Source organism: Vipera ursinii (assembly GCF_947247035.1).
Source record: "Vipera ursinii genome assembly, chromosome: 2".
NCBI lineage: Eukaryota > Metazoa > Chordata > Lepidosauria > Squamata > Viperidae > Vipera > Vipera ursinii.
This window is the reverse complement of record NC_139513.1, coordinates 206,528,334-206,542,388: the sequence shown is the minus strand read 5'-3', so window position 1 is coordinate 206,542,388 and position 14,055 is coordinate 206,528,334. Positions and strand designations below refer to the sequence as shown.

The 14,055-nt window shown below is 41.5% G+C and overlaps 1 long non-coding RNA gene across 1 annotated transcript in view; it reads right to left on the bottom strand.

The window, feature by feature from the left end:
- Positions 1–4,606: 4,606 nt before the first annotated feature.
- Positions 4,607–14,055, bottom strand: part of LOC310635509 — a 203,911-nt gene continuing 194,462 nt past the window's right edge. The window contains exon 2 of the long non-coding RNA XR_014491440.1: positions 4,607–4,997. This is a non-coding gene — a long non-coding RNA (uncharacterized lncRNA). The remainder of the gene's footprint in view (positions 4,998–14,055) is intronic.

Genomic DNA, 14,055 nt, shown 5'->3' with positions numbered 1-14,055 from the left:
CTCCGCCATTATTGAAGTAAAAATTTTGTAATCCAAATCAAATCCGAATCATCTTTTGGTATTAAGGTAATATTTGCTTCAATCCACATCATCGGCATTTTAGCTTCTAATAAAGGTCCATTACAAACATCTTTCAACAGTTCACTTAATGTCTCTTGTACGTTCTTATATAACTCTGCTGGAAGTCCATCTGGGCCAGGTGTTTTACCATTTTTTTGTGTCTTTATGGCCTCTGTTATTTCAATCATTGTAACTCCTTTGTCTAACATATTTTTAAATGTCTCTGAAATCTTTGGAAGATTACTTTCTTCCAAGTATTTTACGGTTTTCTCTCTTGATATCTCCTTTTTATCATACAGTTCCTTATAAAATTCTTTAACTATCTTTTTTATTTCTTCATTTTTATATTGTAAATAACCTTTCCCATCAAGTAAATTATATATCTTTTTTTCTTTCTATTTTTTAAGTTTATAAGCTAACCATCTTCCCAGCTTATTGGCATTTTCAAAAAAAATTTGCTTCGCTCTTTTTATCTGTTCTGCCACTTTTTCTGAATCTAACAGATTTAATTTATGTTTTATTATATCCATATCACTTATTAAAGTCTTTTTTGTGGATTTCTTTGCAGTTCTGATTCTAACTTTCCAAATTCTTTTTTTAATAATACATATTGCTGTTTTCTCTGTTTATTTTTCCTTGCCATATACGATATAGCTATACCTCTAAAATATGCTTTGGCTGTATCCCATAGATTTTGTATCGTAGTATCTTCTTTTTTGTTTTCTTTAAAGAAGAATTCCTGGAATGCGCAGAGATGGACAGATTAACTATGAGACTAAAAGATAAAGAAGAAACAGAATATTACCGAAGCTGGAATTTATTCTACAAATGGTTAGAAGAGAGAACCAAAGAATAGGATTTGATTATGTATTAGCGTTTTATGAATCCAGATCTCATGCTGTTTGAAAAACTAACATATGTATGTAGAGGTTAAAAAAAATAATAAAAAAACTTTATAACTAAAAAAAGAAGACTCAGATTGTTGGGGGCAATATGCAAATAATACTTCTATGTTGTAAACCAGGGGTGTCAAACTCAATTTCATTGAGGGCCGCATCAGCATTGCAGTTGCCCTCAGGGGGCCGGGTGGGTATGGCCAGGGTGGGCGTGGCCTACTGGGTGGGTGTGGCTAGAGTGCGTATGGCCTACTGGGTGGGCGTGGCCAGCTCTACATCGTTCGCATCAAGGGTACCTATGGGGGCCTGGGCAGGAGCGGGACAAATCTGAGAGTCTCTGGCAGAAGGAGGGTCTCTGGGCCAGGGCCAAGGCAGTGGGGGCCGTTCCCTCACTGTTTCCAGGATGGCTTCGAGGGCCACATGAAACCACTTCGCGGGCCGGATCTGGCCCCCGGGCCTTGTGTTTGACATGTCTGTTGTAAACTGTCCAGAGAGTACTGTAAAGCGGGGCTTTCCAACCTTTTCACCCATTGTACCACTTTCAGGATATGGCAACATCCAAATACCACCAGTCACCTAGCAAGGTGTCAAAAACTTGATAACCAAAAAAAAAACACCCAAAGGAAAAAAGTGATGAAGTACAGGTAGTCCTCGACTTACAACAGTTTGCTTAGTGACTGTTTGGAGTTACAATGGCACTGAAAAAAGTGCCCCCCAAGGCACAGCCAAGCAAGACACCTGTCTGCCTGGCGGGGCTCTACCTCCTGTCTGAGGTTTTCATTGTTGTGAGCATTTCTGTTGAGGATTGGCAGTGTGGGTGGGGGGGTGTTTGGTTTTTATTCCCCCCCCCTCTGCAGGGTGGTTGCAGCAGGTTTTTGTCACTTCACATGACCCCGGGACACTGTGACCGTCATAAATATGAATCAGTTGCCAAGCATCTGAATGTAAATCACAAGACCCTGGAGATGCTGCAACATTCCAGTTGATCGGAGCTTCTTCTGGGCTCAGAAGCTCCAGGATAAGTGCCAAGCTCCAGCTGGATCCTGGCACCGAACCTTGCACTTCCACTGAGCCCTGACAGCCCCGAAGAAGCGCTGATCCTGGCACTTTTGCTGAGCCCTGATAGCCCTGCAGCTCCAGCCATCTCTCGCTTAGGCTTGTGCAGTGCTGCCACCGGTTCAGCTCATTCCCCTCCCCCGCTACCACTTTTCTAGGATGGTTGTGTACCACCTGCTAAGTGCCAATGTACCACAGGTGGTACCCGTACCACTGGTTGAAAAGCCCTGCTGTAAAGCAGTATAGGGGAGGTATATGAATCTAAAGGCTATTGCTATTGCTATTGAGGAGTAGCAATCTATTTTTCAATTTTGTGTTAAAATTATACGAATATCAGGGCTCCTCTGTCTTGCACTGAGTGGCTATTCAGGATTGTATAATATAGAAAATACCAACAAAAAGAGTCTGAAGAACAAGTATGGTGCAACAAATAATATTCTTGGAGGAAAAAAATGGATTCAAATTCTTACTCTGTCACAACGTTCTTTGTGTGTTCCAACTGTTTGTAGACTAATGGTCACATCAGATTTTACTTATTTATTTGGCACGGTAAGCAATTGTGTCTGGATTTTAACCGTTCTGGTAGATCATGTGAACCCTCTCTGATTTTTGACACAATGTCACTGTTTTAGGAGGGGATGTTTCATTTTCCTCAGCCATAATCAAAGCAATAATCACCCAACAGTATTTGAAGAATCTAAACAAAATGCTCGTTTTCACTGAGAATTCCTGATGAAGAGTTCTTCAAACTAAATATCATTAAATAATAATTGCCTAATTATTTAGCCTATTTATATGTTTCATATTTCAAGAAATTGTAGAGGAAATCTCTTTAGAGAAATCATTCCCGGTTATAGAAGAAATCTCTTTAGAGAAATCACTTTAAAAATATAAACAGTAATCAGCAGATGTCCTTATTTCAAGAAGTGGTGTGCCACTGGATTTTGAAAGCTGAATTAACTTGCTACTCCACTCACATTTGGGATATTTCAGCTTTGGGCTCCTAATAAAACATCAAGCCAACCTCTGTAATCCATCCAAAGTTCAAACCACCTTTCAGAAAGATATTTACAACCCTATCATTGTATCTCTGCCATTTGGTAATTTACAGCTTTTTGACATGTCCCAAAGCTGCAGTCCTCCTCACCATGCTGGAACAAAGTATTGCGATAATAAGGTCTCCTGCCTGAAGTAAATCAAAGTAGGCCCTTGTCAACACGGCCTCCTGAAGAAAATTAAACTGGCTACGGTAACTCTTTCTTGTGTTTACAGAGGCCTCTTTTAACACTGGCTGACTTTTTCTTTCACTGCTTCCAGACCCTGAAACAGGCTTCATTTATGCCGATGTTTTAGCTAATTCCGTTGTTCCTGAGGATAAGGATCCCCTCTGGCTTCTGGAAGTTTGGTTTTTCTAAATACTTGATGACAGATAATGAATCAGTCTGAGTATTTGAAAGAAATACTCAAATTTCTTTTTTTAAAAAAATAGAAAAAGGTTATTCAAATCCATTTTTATTTGGTCTTCTTTCTGCAGAATCCTGCCTCTCTTCCTCTTTTTTTCCCTCCAGACGTCTCCCCTAAGTTCTCCTTTCCTTTGAAGCTTTAAGGCTTAGTCTTCCTTCTCCTCCTTTTAAACTAGCCTTAGAGCAGGGGTCTTCAAACTTGGCCCTTTTATGACTTGTGGACTTCAACTCCCATGGCTGGCTGAGGAATTCTGGGAGTTGAAGTCCACAAGTCATAAAAGGGCCAAGTTTGAAGACTCCTGCCTTAGAGTTATTTCCTCTTGTAATTACTTCTGGAGGGAGCAAATGAGGCTTTTTCCTAGGAAATCTGTTTGCTTCATTTTCTCCTCAATCTTTTTGGTCCCTGATTTCCACTCAGATCTGGCAGACCCCTACCCACATGGCCTTCTAAAAACATGTAAAGATCTGGCTTTCCCCACAAGCCTTGGGTTGCTATGAGGTTGGGGTCCAGGATACTCTACAGCTGTGATGTGTTTGTGGCACTGAATATGTTCTGTTTTGCTGGCTTTTATGCCTTTTATTATTATTTTTCCTTTTATTACCCTTGCGAGTCATCCTGGGTGATGTTATATAAGATGGGTGGCTATACAAATCCTTTATATCAGTGTTTTTCAACCTTTTTTGGGCAAAGGCACACTTGTTTCATGAAAAAAATCACGAGGCACTCCACCGTTTTCCGCACTGTTGGACCTCCCCACGGTCGCTACACGAACGGTCGTAAGTCGAGGATGGCCTGTGTTCTCAAGGGGTTGGACTAGATGACCTCCAAGGTCCCTTCCAACTTCTACTTCTTCTTCTTCTTCTTCTTCTTCTTCTTCTTCTTCTTCTTCTTCTTCTTCTTCTTCTTCTTATTATTATTATTATTATTATTATTATTATTATTATTATTATTATTATTATTATTATTATTATTATTAGCCTCTTTATTTTATTTTATTTTATTTTGGGGCTTTTGTTTGTTTTTGCTGTGAAGGAAAAGGAAAGCTTGCATTTCTTTTTAATTTATCTTTCTGTATTTTCTTTTTTCTCTTCTTTTCTTTTTTCCTTCCTTCCTTCCCTCTCTTCCCTCCCTCTCTTTTCTTTCTTTATCTTCCTTCCTTCCTTTCTCTCTCCCACTTTCTTTCCCTCCCTCTCTCAATTTCTTGGTTTCTACTTGTTGTGGAAATTGGAAGCTACTTGCATTTCTTTTTAATTTTTCTTTCTGCATTTTTCTCCTTCATTTTTCTTTCTTTCTTTCTTTCTTTCTTTCTTTCTTTCTTTCTTTCTTTCTTTCTTTCTTTCTTTCTTTCTTTCTTTCTTTCTTTCTTTCTTTTCTCTTTCTTTCTTTCTTTCTTTCTCTCTTTCTTTTCTCTTTCTTTCTTCCTTCCTTTCTTTCCTGCCTTTCTCTCTCCCACTTTCTTTCCCTCCCTCTCTCAATTTCTTGCTTTCTACTTGTTGTGGAAACTGGAAGCTACTTGCATTTCTTTTTAATTTTTCTTCCTGCTTTTTTTTCCTTCCTCCCTTCCTCTCTCTCTTTCTTTTCTATTCTCCTTTTTTCTTTCTCCCTCCCTTTTCCCCTTCCCCCTTTCTCCTTTTTTCCCTTCCTTTTTTCTTTCTTTCTTTCTCACCTTTACCATCAAAAGGTTTTATTATGCAATGTATCAAAAGGACAGGTTAAAAAAAAAAATCAGCCATGTAATTTTTCAGACGCAAGCGAAGCCTCCAAGAGCGAAGCAGTCAGATCCTTCTATTTCGGGCTGGGGCGAGGGGTCGCGGCGAGCAAAGAAAGCGGAGCCAGGCAGCCGACCAGGCAGGAGTCTCGCATCCTCAGCCGCGCAGGGAGTAAGGAGTAAGCGGCGCGTGCTGGGGAAGAAGAGCTTTTTCGAACGTTGCAGGCAACCAATCACGCAACAGCTCAGGCGAGCCGGGCTAGCCGCCCGTCCGTCCTCTTTCGATAAGCGAGCCGGTCGCCTCTCCCCAGCTTCTCTCTCTTCAGCAAGAGACCCTCCGAAGCCAGAGAAGGGGGCAGAGCTACGCTGCCGTGGAGCCCTGGTGCCTAGAGAGGTCGAGCCCACTTCTTTTCCCAGGCTTTTGCTTCCAGCGAAGTAGGGCCGTCAGCTTAGCCAAGGCTCCGATGCCCAGCGCTCCCTGCCAGAGAGTCTTGCAGCGCCACTACACCCGCAGCTGTTCCTCCTCCTCCTCCTCCTCCTCCTCCTCCTCCTCCTCCTCTCACCGCTGTCTCCTAGGTCAGTTTTTTTTTCAATTTTTCCCACGGCACACCAGGCAACATCTCGCGGCACACTAGTGTGCCGCGGAACAGTAGTTGAAAAACACTGCTTTAAATAGAGGAACAAACAAAGACTTCATGGATCTGTTCTGGATTATTTATCTTATCGAATTAGAGAATCATAAAAGCAGAAAAATTTCTCAAGTCCAGCCTATGGTTTACCAAAGGAATCCGGATTAAAAAATTCTCAGTTTGCACCCTCTGCTTGAAGGAGCCAATCAAGGCATGTTTATTACTTATCTCAGTAATTGGTTCCATTTTAGGAAGGTTAAAAATCTTAACATCCCTTTTGGAAAATAGGAGTAATTGCCCTCCACAAATTATTTGATATTTCAAATATCAATGCCCCCAGAAAGCCACTTTTGGTGTAGTGGTTGAAGGCATGAGGCTAGGCACCAAGAGACTGTGAGTTCTAATCCTGCCTTATCAGCTTGAAGCCAGTTATTCTCTTTCAGCCCCAGGAAGAAGGCAAGGGCAAACGACTTCTGGAAAATATCAAGAAAACTACATGGATTTGCTTATGTAATTGCCAGCAGGCAAGAATGACTCAAGGGCATACAACCACACATAGATACTGCTTCCTAGGTTCAAATCTGATAGATGAAACTGCACAAATTAGGGAAAAGTAGATTCCTATGTCATATTTCAGCCAGACATCAAAAGGAAATAAAAATCTGCAATTCTCCTCAACTCTGTCAACATATCTTTGGAGTAAATTTTCCTGTTAGCATAAATTATTTGCTCTTGCTCTAGGGCACACTCTCTCTCTCTCTCTCTCTCTCTCTCTCTCTCTCTCTCTCTCTCTCTCTCTCTCTCTCTCTCTCACACACACACACACACACACACACACACACACACACACATACACACACTTAAAACAATATATTAAATAAGTTAAGCTCTCTAGTAACCAACCTTTGTGTCTACTTTGTAATTTTTCTTTATATAAGTAAAGTTTGTAGACATATTCTCATACATTTTGAGCTGGCCACATGTATATCACTCTTTTACTTTCCAGTTATGCTAAGTTTTTTAAGATAATATTTTATTTATATAAAATATATGGAAAAGAACAGGCTTTAAAAAAATCCCTTGGGTTTCCTTAGAATAACCAACTCAAGTCCTCTCATTACATGAATGTGGTGAAGGGATCTTTTCCGCAGCATGTTTTCTTTCTTAGCACAACTGTACAAACTATTATATCTTTTTAAAGAAAGTGTTGACTGTTGAATCTGAAAAAAAAATCATTCATCCTGCTAAATGGTGTATGACCTGTGAAAGCCATATTAGAGCAAACTGTTGAAAATAGCAATGTATCAAGGAAATGAGAAATCATGCTCTTAAAATTCAGAAGAGACCTACTGGCCCTAAAAGGTTACAAGCTGTTATCTTAGCGGCCCCTCCTTGGCTGTCACCTTATTTCATCATCACTTCACCAGAACTCTCCCAAAATTGCCCTTCCTGCTGGCCTTTCATCTTGCTTTGCTCAATAATGTACAGGGGATAAGTGCATAACAGCCAATCCACCTTGTCACCAAAGAGAAGTCAAGAGTGCTTGAATTTGGGAAATACTGAATGCTACAGTACTATTTTTTCTTTTGTTACAGAATCCCAGGGAGGGGAGACGTATGGAGCGGATATTTTGCAACAGCCACACATTCCTTTAGAGTATCCTTGTTGTCGTATGCAAGTCTTTGAGAACCCATGGACCTCAGTATGCCACGCTCCCCTGTCCCCCTGGCTTCCTGACTTTGCCCAAACTCATGCCCACTGCATTGATGACGCTTTCTCTCTCTCTCTCTATATATATATATGTATATAGTAACCTAGAGTCCTTAGGCTTAAATATATATATGGACATACATAGAGAGACATTTTAAATACTGACGGGACACTAAAATCGAAACAAGAGCTGGAACATCAGGGCATCAACATGTCATGGTGGGTATGCTTACAAATACAAAATAGATATGAAAAAGATATGAAAATGTATGGATTTTATAAAGAACAAAATGTGTTTGATAAGATATTAATTTCTGACGAGAAATTAATCAAGAAAATGTATAATTTTTTGTTAACTTTAGAGATGGAAAGTGAACAAATTAAAGGGACAGTGATAAGGTGGGCGGAAAACTTTGGTTATAATATAGAATTAGAAAAATGGCAAACATTGTGGGAGAGAAATCATAAATTGACAATGTCAACTGCGTATAAAGAAAATTTGTATAAAATGTTTTATAGATGGCACTTTCCTCCAGCTAGACTAGCAAAAATGTTTAAAAATGTATCAGGTAAATGTTGGAAATGTAAACATAACTTAGGTACATACTATCATATTTGGTGGACATGTGACAAGGTAAAGGCCTATTGGAAAGAAATACATGCTTGGCTAGAAAAAATATTAGGAGAACATGTAGTATTTAATGCTGAATTTTTTTATTAGGTATAGTACCAGAAAAGATCCATAAGCAAAATTTATACTTGGTTTTACATATTGTAACTGCAGCAAGAATAAGTTATGCGCAATGTTGGAAAAATGAACAAATGCCTTCAGAAGAAGAGGTAATAAAAAAGATACTGGAATGCGCAGACATGGACAGATTAACTATGAGACTAAAAGATAAAGAAGAAACAGAATATTACCAAAGCTGGAATTTATTCTACAAATGATTAGAAGAGAGAACCAAAGAATAGGACTTGATCATGTATTAGCATTTTATAAATCCAGATCGCATGCTGATTGAAAAACTAACATATGTATGTAGAGGTTAAAAAATAATAATAAAAAACTTTATAACAAAAAAAGGAAAATAAAAACATTTCAATAGTTGGAACAAAAATAATAGTGATTTTTTGTGATGAGGGTAATTTTTGTTTATTCCTCACCACACAATAGTTGCTTTGCTTTATTGGAAACACCCAACATATCCCATTTTATCTAATCTCTCCCAAGTTATTTTTCTCACCTTATAATACAGCCCCAAAATAATTCAAGTTTGTGTATTGTAGTGTTGCTGGTGACACTAGGAGGTTAGCAAGGAAGAATCACATAGGGGTGAGTACCTCTTTCTCATGGGTGCATGATACATAGAATTCTTTTTGAGTCTGTATTTTCATGTAATGATTCAGTACGTAATAGAGCAGACATGTCAAACACAAGGGCCGGGGGCCGGATGCGGCCCACGAAGTGGTTTCATGTGGCCCGCGAAGCCATCCTGGAAACAGTGAGGGAGCGGCCCCCACTGCCTTGGCCCTGGCCCAGAGACCCTCCTTCTGCCAGAGACCCTCAGATCTGTCCCACTCCTGCCCAGGCCCCCATAGGCACCCTTGATGAGAACGATGTAGAGCTGTCCACGCCCACCTAGTAGGCCATACGCACTCTAGCCACGCCCACCCAGTAGGCCACACCCACCCTGGCCATAACCACCCGGCCCCCTGAGGGCAACCGCAATGCTGATGTGGCCCTCAATGAAATTGAGTTTGACACCCCTGTAATAGAGAGTTAAACAAGTGTTTACTCATTAGAGCAGGGGTGTCAAACTCAATTTCATTGAGGGCCGCATCAGCATTGCGGTTGCCCTCAGGGGGCTGGGTGGGTATGGCCAGGGTGGGCGTGGCCTACTGGGTGGGCGTGGCTAGAGTGTGTATGGCCTACTGGGTGGGCATGGCCAGCTCTACATCGTTCGCATCAAGGGTGCCTATGGGGGCCTGGGCAGGAGTGGGACAGATCTGAGGGTCTCTGGCAGAAGGAGGGTCTCTGGGCCAGGGCCAAGGCAGTGGGGGCTGTTCCCTCACTCTTTCCAGGATGGCTTCAAGGGCCACATGAACCCACTTCGCGGGCCACATCTGGCCCCCGGGCCTTGTGTTTGACATATCTGCATTAGAGGGTTAAACTGATGAGACACTTGTGTAGAGTAGGATGATCATTCTCATCTTCAATCCAATTAAACTTGAAAAAAAATGAGATGGTCTCATCCTTCGTATTGATGGTCACATTCTTGGCAGGAATCCTCAGCCTTCGTCCTTGAGGGTTTCACTCTTGGAAGAATGACAAAGCATTCCAAGTTAAGATAGGCTTGTCCTCCTTGTCCTTGGAAAACTCAGTGAGATGAGACCATTGAAAAGCAGGTCTGCTTAATTAGGATTTATAAGCTAGAGCAGGGGTATTCAAACTTGGCCATTTATGACTTGTGGACTTCAACTCCCAGAATTCCTCAGCCAGTGTGCCTGGCTGATGAATTCTGGGAGCTGAAGTCCACAAGTCATAAAAGGGCTAAGTCTGAAGACCCCTGTGCTACACAACCTCCTCACAGGATGAAACTTTGAAGCAGAGAAGGTCCATTCACCTTAATCTCTCTGAGGTTTTCTGTCTGGTAGGAGGGCCATAAGAACTTTCTTTATCTGGATGTGTCCTTGAATATTTTTAATTGCTGTCTTTTATTCATCTTCTTTGACTGCTGCCTTGTGTTGTTATATTCTTTGCATTCCTATGCATTCTTAGACTGCTGTCTCATGTTATGGGATTGTATTAGTTTCTTATACTTCCTTTGCAATGAAGCCTTAAATACTCATATTGTTGTGGTCTTTGCTTCTGAAGAACTTGCAGAACCTATGACTCAGCCCTGCAGGGCCGGGGATACAGCACGCCAAGCAAAGACTGAGCTGTCACTGCTGTTAAGAAATAATGCTGATAGAGACATCAGAAAATAATAACAGTTGTTACAGTAGCTGCCTAGCAAAAAACATCAAGCTAATTAACAACCATAGGGCTGCAGAAAACTGCAAACTATTTATATGCAGGAGACCCCAAATTGATATGGAGGAAAAAAGAAAACAAACATCAACCCACCTCTTTATTGAATTCTATAACAGAAACCAAATGGTGCTTCATTTGTGAGTTCTCATTATGTATGCATGATGCTTACCTGAATGCCTAAACAAAAAGGGAACAGGTCAGTTATCAGCCTTGCTAAATCAGCCTTGGTTGGATGCATCACCATGGAAACAAGATAAGAAAGGAAAGAAGCTTATGACAATGAACACTAAATTTCAAGGGTAGGCAACTCTGGGTTTTGGTTGCCATTCTGTTGTTCATTGGCAACGGCAAATTATACTGATGACAGTATAAAATTTCCTCGTGATCCTCCTCCATTGTGTTTTCCCCAGCCCAAATGCACGAAGAGGCAAGTGCAGAGCCTTGGTGGAGCAGTGGGCTAATGCCTCCTTAAGTAACACCAGCTGCCTGCAATTAGTGCAGGTTCGAGTCCCACCAGGCTCAAGGTTGACTCAGCCTTCCATCCTTCCGAGGTAGGTAAAATGAGGACCCAGATTGTTGGGGGCAATTAAGCTGACTTTGTAATAATGCCGCTTGGGGCCCCCCGAAAGCCCTAATAAGCAGGCATATACATAGAATGAAGGCTACTGCTAAGCACATTGATTTGTGCTTTAGATTGTAAGCTGCCCTGAGTCTTCGGAGAAGACTAAATGGGATTAAAAAAAAAAGAGCAAGGAATTTGATCAGGCTTTCTTTTCAGAGCAAAAAAAGCATGTGTCAAAACAGGGTATACCGCGTTTCCCTGAAAATAAGACCTAGCTTGATTTTGGGGGGTTGGGCCTAATATAAACCCTACCCCCAAAATAAGCCCTACCCCCAAAATAAGCCTTACTTAAGGCCCTGCCCACTCCATCCCAACATAGGTTTTTTGGCAGGGTGAATGGCATGCCTCCCCCCCCACCTTGCCTGCTGCTGGTGCCGCCACTGTGAAAAGGCCTAAATGTTAAGAGAACCCAGACCTGAGGCAAACAGAGGCTGCTTTTTTTCTATCCCTGCCCTGGATTGGGGAATCCAGCGGGCGGATGGCTGGGGCCTCAACCATCAGCTTCTCTCTCACACACACCCTCACCCTAATGCGGCCTCCACAGGTGGCCTGCCCTGCCCTGTGGGCTTTGGTGCTTTTCACTTCCTCTGCAGAAGGACGGGAAAGAAAGCTGGGATTCCTGAGACGTCCCACTCTGGGAGGCAACTCAGGCTTTCCCTCGATGGGGGAGGAAGGCTTTGGAAACTGCCTGTTCATTTACATTCATCATCAATATTGTAATCCGTCCCTTTATTTTTTCAAAAACAATGATTTGTATTTACTACAGTTAGCTCCTTGGATGCCAACGGGAAGGCGCGGTGTGAATTCTGTGCATGAGCCGCGGACATACAGACCCTCGCGCCCTCAGAGCTGATGCCGCTTCCTGCTCAGGGCGCACCCCTGCTTTACATGTGCATTCACATTACTTTGCGGCTCAGCTAAACTCTTCAGCTGCAGCCAGCCGCAGTTCCCATCACCTTCAGGAAGCCTGGGCAATGGAAGCCTTCAGCCAGAGACCTCGCAGCTGAAGCAATCCGGCTCGCCCAGGGTCAGGTTGGCTGTTGTGGGAAGCTCATCCTGCCTGTGCAGTGGAGCTGGAGGACAGGGATGGACATATAGAGAGAGAGCTCATCACCAGAAGAAAGATCCAGGGACAGGAGAGTTGGCTCCATCAGAAAGAGGGCTTGGAGCATGTGCATGTATAGCCAGAGTCCCTGACTTTGCTTAACTAGAGAAATTAACACCCCCTCTTTTCAAGGAGCTGTGACGTGCTCCATGCTCAGCCCTCTTTAGCTCACAGTGCAACTCTCTTAAGTACAACTTGACTTTGATTCTTACTATCAAACCAGCTGCAATGAGTCACACATTACCCCTGGCATTTAGGAGCCTCTTGAACCAGGTTCTCCTCTTCGAACTTTGAATCAGAAGAATCCAAAACCTCTCTCTCTCTCCCATCCTAGTTTTTATGGATGTCATAGTCAACCATAACAGCACATGTGCACTTTTTGTAGTCTGCCTTTCTTATTAGCAACCTTGTGGAAAGGTTCAGATGCAATACTGTTTGTGGTATTTATCCAGCCTGAATGACTGTAAGATTTAACCTGCAGCTATGTCTTTTCCTGGAGCTTCAAAAGTGAGTCTAATAGCATTACTGGGTGGGCAAAGGCAAAAAATTATCTACAGTTGTTAGGGACTAAACCAGGGAAGGTTTTAAGAATGAGTTGTTTTTTGCCTCACAAAGTCCCTTTTCTGACTTCATTTTGTGCCATAATGCCATCAAAAACCAGTCATTTTAGGAAGAAATTTGGCCAAGTAATCTGAGACTGCTTTTAGAGACTCAATGTGGAGTTGCCCACCCTAATGCATCAGAAGGAAAAATGTAACATATACTAGTGAATCAGGAGAATGAATGCCAATTTTCCTAGACTGTAATTCATCTATAAATAAGCATTACATACAGTGGATTTAAATTTCAAATACTGTAAAGGGTCAATACTGCATGTTGAATTTGGGAGAGAAGGCAACTTAAAACCTCATCTTTGTCTGGCATGCATTCAGGGATTTCTCTATTCCATAGTTATTATTTTCAAATTAGCATTTTAAAAAAACAAATTGTCAGAAATTTCCCTAATATATGCATTCTCTACAAAGAACTGTATGTATATGTACTGTAAATGTGTATGTATATGTATTGTTGCATATAGTTTCCTGTAAGAAACAAGAAGAGTGGGTTATATCTGAGTTCCCTAAATATATACATTTTTGTATGCAATTTGAATCAATAAATATTTGTAGCCAGACGTTAGGAGACTCCATGAGCTATATGCCCATCTGTGCGCCAACAGATTCTGTTTTGGCAGAGAACTGTTCCTAAAAGGGAAAACCATGCCAGATTTCTTTTACAAAATTAATTGAGTTTGAGACATTTCCAAGCAATGAAACCTGGAGTACTAGAGTTCCCAGAATTCTTTGGAATACATTACTATTATATTTAAGCTTCTAATGTACTCTTCTAAAATACATAAAGATATGGATTGATTATCATGGCTTCAAAATCTAAGGGACTGGTTTGGACAAAACTCAGCAGCACTTTTCCATGCGGCTGCTGATAAAAACAGGATCGCCAGCATGATCGCCAATGAACGATAACGGATATGGAAGAAGAAGGAGTAGGAGGAGGAGAGGAGGAGGGGGAGGAGGAGAATTATCAAAAAAGCAAGCCAGTATGAGAGGGACTTTTTATGTGTAATCTTGTACTAATGCATAATTCATTTTCTAACTAACCTAATAATAACAGTATTTCGGTCCTTGGTTTCTCTCCCTTGGTGGCTCTCTAATTTAAGGATCTACATTTAAGCCCAGGAACATAATGAAGAGTCCAATTCCATGCTATATAC